Source organism: Acomys russatus, chromosome 30, assembly GCF_903995435.1.
Source record: "Acomys russatus chromosome 30, mAcoRus1.1, whole genome shotgun sequence".
In the NCBI taxonomy this organism is placed as follows: domain Eukaryota; kingdom Metazoa; phylum Chordata; class Mammalia; order Rodentia; family Muridae; genus Acomys; species Acomys russatus.
The window spans coordinates 35,411,069-35,419,506 of NC_067166.1; positions in this window are offsets into that span (position 1 = coordinate 35,411,069).

Sequence of the window (8,438 nt, forward strand, 5' to 3'; positions counted from 1 at the left end):
GGAGTTACAACAACTCAGAGTCATAATCAAGAGAGCAAGAAGCAGAAGAGACACCAAGAAATGGTAAATCTAAGGTATAATATGAATGTCAGTCTCTCACTTAAAATGCTAAAATGCTTCTTCAAAACAATTAGCAGTTGCCTGGATGATGAACACAGTATGTGAAAATTCACCTACAACTTAGTAATCTCTCCCTTTCCATGCTTATTGATTTTGGGCTATGAACTTTTCTTGGAAAATGTTTTTGTGTATGTGTGAGTGTGTGTGTGAGTGTGTGTGTGTGTGTGTGTGTGTGAAGAAATCACTGTCATAACATTCTAAAAGTACAAGAAAATGTTGATGCTTTCTATACAGTACTAAATTCCAAGTTTATGGCTGTATCTCATAACATCTAGTTTAAAATTAATTTTAAAATTTTATTCTTTTTCATATATTTTATTGATTTATTCATATTACATCTCAATTGTTATCCCATACCTTGTATCCTCCCATTCCTCCCTCCCTCCCGCTTTCCCCCTATTCCCCTCCCTTATGACTGTGACTGAGGGGGACCTCCTTCCCCTGTATATGCTCATAAAAATTTTTATTCTTAATTTGTTTACTTTACATTTCAATGTACTCCCCTCCCTAGTCACCTAGCCCATCCTTCCTCCCTCCTTCCCTCCCTCCCTCCCTCCCTCCCTCCCTCATACCCTTGCCTTTCCTCCCCTAGTCCTCAGAAAGGGGGGCCCTCCTCCCCTAACATCTGATCTCAGTCTATCAAGTCTCATCTGGATTGCCTGTATCCTCGTCGTCTGTGGCCTGGGAAGGCCACCACGCCAGGCTGATGTGATTAACTAGTGGGGGCCAGAGTCCATGTCAGAAGTTCCCTCCTCCCCATATCATGGGACTCACAAGGAAACCGTGCTGCCTATCTGCTACATCTGAGTAGAGGGTCTAGGTCAGCACCATGCAGGGTCCTTGGTTACTGTAGCAGTCTATGCAGCATCCTGCCCCCCTCTGCCTGCATTTGTTGGATGGAACCAATAAAAATTAATTTAAAAAAAAATAATTAATTTTTTATAACTGATCATGAAGAACACTATAAATTCAGACATTATAGTAGTGAAAAGAGGTATCTACTCTACACTTAGTCAGTGTTATTGTCCTCAAAGTCACACATTTAAGAGTTAAGTTTTGGCTGTTATTATTGCTCCCTGACCTGTTAGTATTTAAGTTGAATTACCATCTATTTTCATCAGTCCTTCTCTCAATATCATTTAATTTGGGTATGATTTTCTGCCTCTTTAGATGTAGTACTTGTTAGTAAAATACATGGATAAATTATTTTATTTCATGGTCTTTTTTAAATTTCATTTTACTTGTGAAATCTGCTACATAATATTTATAAAAATACATAGTGTTCATATGCAAGAAGTCAGAATCAAATAAAAACAGCTAATTGTAGTTCTAATTTGGAGTGAATTCAATTCTGAATGGCTTTTTCTTTATAATGAACAAAATGCAATCTGCTTAGAAATTTGAGGTGTGTGAACTCTTCCAGATGGAGAAGATTGAGAAATATTCTTCCAAACTACAAGTTCATACTCACTGTAAAATGTGGACACAGTTTGTTTTTCATAAATTTCTGCTAAAAAATTGTTTAAGAGTGAACCAAAGATATATAACTTTGTGATTTCTAAAATGTTATTGAAGAAAAATTTGTGCTATAAAATAAATAAAACAAAACAAAACACCCAAAACAAAACAAACAAAGCCTGGGATCCTCAGAAAATATTTGAAAGTCAAAGAGCCCTGACCTACACCACTAAGAAAAATAATCATAACACAATTGCTTTCATATCATATGGTGCACCCTGACTTAAATATGTACTTATAAATTGATGCATTAAATATAACTATGTTCTTAAAAATTGTTTGTATACTTGTGTGTTTTTGAGCACGTGTGTGTGTGTGTGTGTGTGTGTGTGTGTGTGCGCGCGCTGCCAAGATGAGTATTTTCACTCCCACTGCCTGGGAAGACCATACTCAATCATTAGTATTTACATAGCACTTGCTTCAATAGAATTCTAAGAGCAGAGGGATTCTGTTTTAAAGTTATGGGTAAGACAGTTTGTTTTTCCATGAACATACTGAAATTATGCACTGGGCAAATTAGTGAATTATACCAAATATGTCTCAAGGATAAATATAGTAGTTTTCACAGCAAACGTTTTCCATTTCTCAGGAAATCTATGTTTGTCATGGAATGACAAGTTCTTTGGATGGGTGGGGGGACTAAGATGGTTGTCTTTGAAAACTGATTTTGAATTTCATTAAATAAAAAGAAAAATATAACAAATATTTTATATTTAATGGAAGTATTTAAACATGATCTTTTGGTAAAACTAAAATGGAAATAAAATTAGCACATCTCTTGAAGAAACAGATTTTCTTTTCCCACTCCAGGATGATCACTATCAACTATAACTTTAAAATTTTAAATTATAAAAAATATCTTATTTTGAGAAGTGCTTGTGAATTTATACCAAAGAACCAGTCTTGTAATGTAGTAACTGAGAACTAATGTGCTTTTATATGATTATAGCTTTACTATTTTCCTCTGCAATAATGCCAAAAAATAATCAAGTTTAAAATATGACTTGACTTATAGTGTAAACTAGCATAAAGGATTTCATATTTGTATATCATTTGCTATATTTTTTCTTAAAATGAAATGAATAAAATACTACCTATGATTTTATGCCTACTAAAAGCACATAAATAATATAAATTTCAACTTAAAATGATGATGGAGACCCAGTCTGAATCTCAGCACTAGCTCTCTAGAAAAACCCACATCTTCTGTTGTTCGCATTTAGATGGTTTTTCTCCAACCTATTTTTAAATCTGGAATGTCTGAAATAAAAAAAAAAATTATCAAGACCCATTATTATCATCATCTTGGAAACAAGTTCAGCTAATAATTTCTATTAATAAACAGAACACAAGACACAAGGGCGTGGCTTTATTGATACCAACTAATTCTAGATTCCCTGTAAAAGCTGTGACCAAACTGATTCTTCTTGTCCACGTCACCCAGGAAAATGTGTATTTATCTCGGAAGGCAAATTGAGAGCCTATTCAGAGAAATACCTAGTGACACTAGCCAGGTTACCATGCCAGAAGGATAGGACTTGTTACTCCTTGGGGACATGAACCATGCAGTCTGTACTGCGTTGCTGTATGTGCTGCCCATTGCTTGTTGGCATGCTGCTTCTGCCAGCATGTGGCTTGACATCCTACATGCTTCTACAATCACCTTGGAGACGGCCTTGGCCACTCCACTTACTAGGTAAGTCCTTCGGAAGGGCACAGCAGCATCTATCACGTTGAAAGTAAAGGAGAGACAGGCAAGCAGAGGGTAGAACTGAGCTGACAAATTGCTTTGGCTCTACAACTCTGGGACAAACTCCAAATCTTAAATCCACTTCTTAAAGCCAAGTAAGGATTAAACTTTGAGAAAGTTCATGCACTTGCTATATGATAATGTGGCAGGAATGTGAGCTGTAAAATACTTGCAAACGTGAGTGTTCTAGAGTCCTCACAATTATTTCACTATGAAATGCCCTTTGTAGTGGAAATGAAAGAAACAACAGAAAATCATACTAAAATATCTACATTGAAGCCTTGTCAATGTTTTGCAGTTGGTGTCCACAAATCAATCCCAGGTAAGACAACGCTTTTTTTTTTTTTCTTTCCATTTCTCTAGCCTTTATGCTGTTTTTCCATTTGGTTTGAGTAATCTGTATAAGAAGGCATTGACAACTAAATGCTTTAGAACCACCTACTTGCTTTTTCTTTGGGTAGGTGTGTGTGTCTGTGGTGTGTGTGTGTGTGTGTGTGTGTGTGTGTGTGTGTGTGTGTGTGTGTGTGTGTGTGACACTTTGCAGTAGGAACACTTAACCTCATGGCCTTGTCTGCATGTCGGAGCTATGTGGATGTCAGTCATGGTTACCCATTTAACATGTGACATCATGATATAATCAGTTTTTATTTTATGTCCATTTCAAGGTAACACATCATGCTTAATGTAGAAAGTAAAAAGGCAAAAAGAAGGCCAGCATGTTTTCATGAAATTGCATTGCAATGTTGTCAACCGAATTGGGTTGGTTTTTTTTTTTTTCAGCCTTGTGTAACAGAGCCTTACCCAGAAAAAAAATTATAATTTGATATGACTAGTCATCAGCCTTTAACAGGGTTTCTGACTGACAGCTAACAAAAGGTAAATAACACCACCTTGACTTAAGAGCACTCAAACTAATAATCACTTTTATACAAAACAAATTTGCAATGACTGGACACAAGTATACAAAACTATTTTCTGTTACTACTACCAGGGTTTAGTTTCTGTAAAGCAAATGTTACTCACATAAATGTAATTGATCATGATTGACAAAATTCTACAATGATGGCTTCAATAATTTATAAACTAATTCATTATTATATTCCTTGCAATTGACAGGAGTTTGCATTGGCAGCTGGAGATGTTGAGGTGCTGCATAACCAGGGTTTATTTTCTATGTATTGTAAAACACAGGATGTTCTCTTTAATAACCTGAAATTTTAATAAGGGCCTAAGAAACAGTTGAAAAAAGTGAGTGAACTTATATTTAAATTAGGTCTTTGAGAGCTTGGAGATTCTAACTTGGTGAACTCTAATTAAATCCCTGAAGGCTGCTGGGTCTGCCTTCCTTCACTCATTCTGGATGGTAAAAGTCAGGTCTTCAAAAGAGTCCCCTGACAGTATACAAGTGGAGAGGAAAAGAACCCAGAAACCCTTCACGATAGTGTTATAGAAAGCCAGAATTCCAGAAGGGCTTCCAGACAGGGAAAACAATGGCGTCTGAAGCCAGAGAACCCATAATGGAGGGAAAAGAGGGAAAAAGAGAATTTGTGAAGAGAAATAATTCAAGACTACCACTCCTTCTGACTTCAGCATGGATGCAAGACCAGGCAAAGCAGCAAATGTGATGAGTTCATATTGGTGTCCATTTGTCACACCTCACTCCGCACATTCTGAAATTAACATTTACAGTCAGTAGTGCCCAGATACAAAATGGCCTCTGGTAGGGGTTCTTCTGACACTATGGTGGCTTTTTCTTCATGGCACATTTTACATATAAATAGACATCTATTGTTTTTCTTTCCAGGTAAATTTCACCATTTACTGAGCAAGTGAGTCTAATTCTGATATAGACATGACCATAGTCTCCATTACTTTGCTTGCTCAGCACCGTTATTAACCTCTTCATTTGTCAACACCCTGGAATATGAGACATCAGGAGAGAGTCTGTACTTCTTCCATTTAAAATATATTAAAAACCAGTATTTCTTTTTTCTTTAAAATTATTTATTTTATTTTTAATTCGTTCACTTTACATCCAGACTCTAGTCCCTCCCTTGTCTCCTGATCCCACACTCCCTCACTCATCCCTCCTCTCCTCTAGTCCTCAGAAAAGGGGAGCACTCCTTTCCTATCCTCTGACCTCAGCCTATCAAGTCTCATCTGGACTGCTTGTATCGTCATCCTCTGTGGTCTGACAAGGCTGCCCTGCCAGGGGAAAGTGATCAAGGAGTGGGCACCAGCATCCATGTCAGAAGTAGCCCCTACTCCCCACATTATGGGACCCACAAGAAGTCTGTGCTGCCTATCTACTACACCTGAGCAGGGTGTTTAGTTCTTCACCATGCATGGTCCTTGCTTTGTGCATCTGTGTCTGCAGCACCCAACTCCCAATGCCTGGATTTGTTGGCCACATTGATCTCCTTGTGGAGCTTCTGCCATATCCAGGTCCTTCTATTCCCCAATTCTTCAATATGATCCTCTCTGTTCCACCCTGGAGTTTGGCTGCAAGTCTCAGCCACTGCTTGAATCTCTAGCTGGGTGGAGTCTTTCAGAGGACCTCTATGGTAGGCTCCCTGTTGTGTCTCTACAACCTCTTCAGGTATCTATTCTATTTGCCTTTCTGAATGAGAATTAAGCATTATACTTAGAGTTTTCCTTGTTATTTATATTTTTTAGGTCTGTGTATTGTTGTGTGGTTTTCCTGTATTATGTGGCTGATATCTGCTTATAAGTGATTATATAACATGTATGTCTTCTGGGTCTCGGTTACCTCTCTCAGGATGATTGTTTCTAGTTCAATTCATTTGTCTGCAAATTATAAGAGTTCTTGTTTCAATAGCCAAAGAGTATTCCATTGTTATCCATTGTTTGGTTGAGGGAGATCTACACTGTTTCTAGATTCTGGATATTATGAATTAACTGCTATGCTATGCTATGAACATAGTTGAGCAAATGTCCTTGTTGTATGGTGGAGCATCTTTCAGGTATATGCCCAGAGATGGTATAGCTAGCTCTTGAGGTAGAACTGTTCCCAGTTTTCTGAGAAAGTGCCAGATTGATTTCCAAAGTGGTTGTACAAGTTTGAAGTATTTCTTGATATTGTAAGATCCACTGAAAAATATAGTTATAACCCTTAGGTAGTGAATGCCTCAGGTAGCCTCCCAAAGGAACCATTTGTATTTGTTTATCCTTCAGATATCTAGTATATACCAAAACATCCAGATTGGGTGACGACTTGTATTCCATGTATATTTTAACTCTTGAGCATTTATATTCTTTTTAATAGTCCTTAGTTTAGCAAAGGCATTTAATCAGAATATTATGTTCTGCCATCATCCAATGGATTCCTACTCAAACCTACAGAAACTGAACTAAAGAGGAGAGAAGCACTGCTTTATTCTTTATTCCCATGTCATTGCCATGTTGGTTACTTCATAATTGATTGAGGTGATGGCCTTTCATTCCTCTCCCTGGCCAAACTTTCTATGAAGTAATACAGTTGTTGAAAAACTTAGAATTCATACTTTTGTAGTTTGCTCTACTTTTTATTTCAAAAAGACTTTTAACATCCCACAAATGCTATTCAGATCACTAGGATATTTAAACAGAAATAGTGATTCTTGATGCGTTGGATATACCCTAACCCCAAGGGGATACCGAGCTCCTGGGTGCTCACTTTGTTCTTAGCTCTAAGTTTCAAAAGTTTTATTTACTTTTTGAACCCTTTGCTACTACAAAAGTGTCATGGTGCTTTTGTGGCCTGCCACTTAAGTGGCTTCATCTTTTATTGGGGAAAAATGAAAGTAACAAGCAAAATATAGAAGAGGTTTTAGTTTGTTCTCGGATAAAAGGGGTCATTTATTGATCTGGTGCTTGAAAGGAAAAGATCTGTTTTGGGGAAAGCCATTGTACTAGATAGAGTTTGAACACTTCTCTTTTTATTATCTACTGTAATATGATAAGTCTACATAGATTTTTTTTTTATTTCATCAGAGGCAAGCCTCACAATTTAAATGAATCCTGCATACTCAGTGTGGCCATGTACCAGTTCTGGCAAAACTGGAAATGAGAGAAAAACATTCAGACTAATCAGAAAGTCTATAATTTGTGTTTTATTTTAAATATATGATTTATGCCTGTGACATATTCATAGAAAATATTTGCTATTTCTTCTCTTAAGAAAGTGTGAATAGAAGTCATCATTTAAAATTAATGTTGTGTAGCTTCTTACCATATCCATTTCCTAACTGCTGGAAGGAGTTGAGTGATCGACAGAAGGGTGATCCACAGAGCTGGAATTAAGTGAAAGCAGAAACTTAAATTTTAGCCTAACTGTAAGCTCATATGTGAGCATATGCTAGTTAGTAAGTCCTATCTGTGTTTTTCTTGATTTTCGTGACTTTTAATAATGATGACAAGATGTAGAGTGACTAAGTGAGGTACACAGGAAATTTCACAGAGAAGCCTTGAGTGTCTAGTAGCAAAACTAAATTTTGAAGCAGAGTCCTATGTAAAAAAAAAAATCATAAGAAATATATCTGTTTGTGTGAACCATTGTAGTAATTACTCTAGGATCTCTCACACAGGGCATGAGTCCATGCATGAGTATTTTCTGATCTGCCTCCCCTGAACATTGTTTTAGAATGTGTAGTGTTCTATAAGATATAGATTCATATAATTTAGGGGAGAAATTGGACCTGAAAAAATAAGTGTGAAAGTATGTATTTCTTCTCAGACTCAGAACATGAATTAGATATTGGCGACTAAGAGAAGAAGTACAGAAAGAAAAGCTATGCTTCCAAAACATGTTCGAGCTTGTTACAATGTCTAAAATAAAGCATTTATTAAAAATTCTATCATGTTTTTAAAAGAAATTTTCATATAGGCAAAACTATGTGTTTGTAATATTAAGATACTCTTATTTAAATAATGATTAAATCATTCATTTAATGCTAATACTAAAGGAAAAAAAATTGGTTCCTTCTTGTAATCCAATCTTTGTTTTCAAAATACACCCTGTGCTTGTGTTTAAATTGCATAGATTATATGA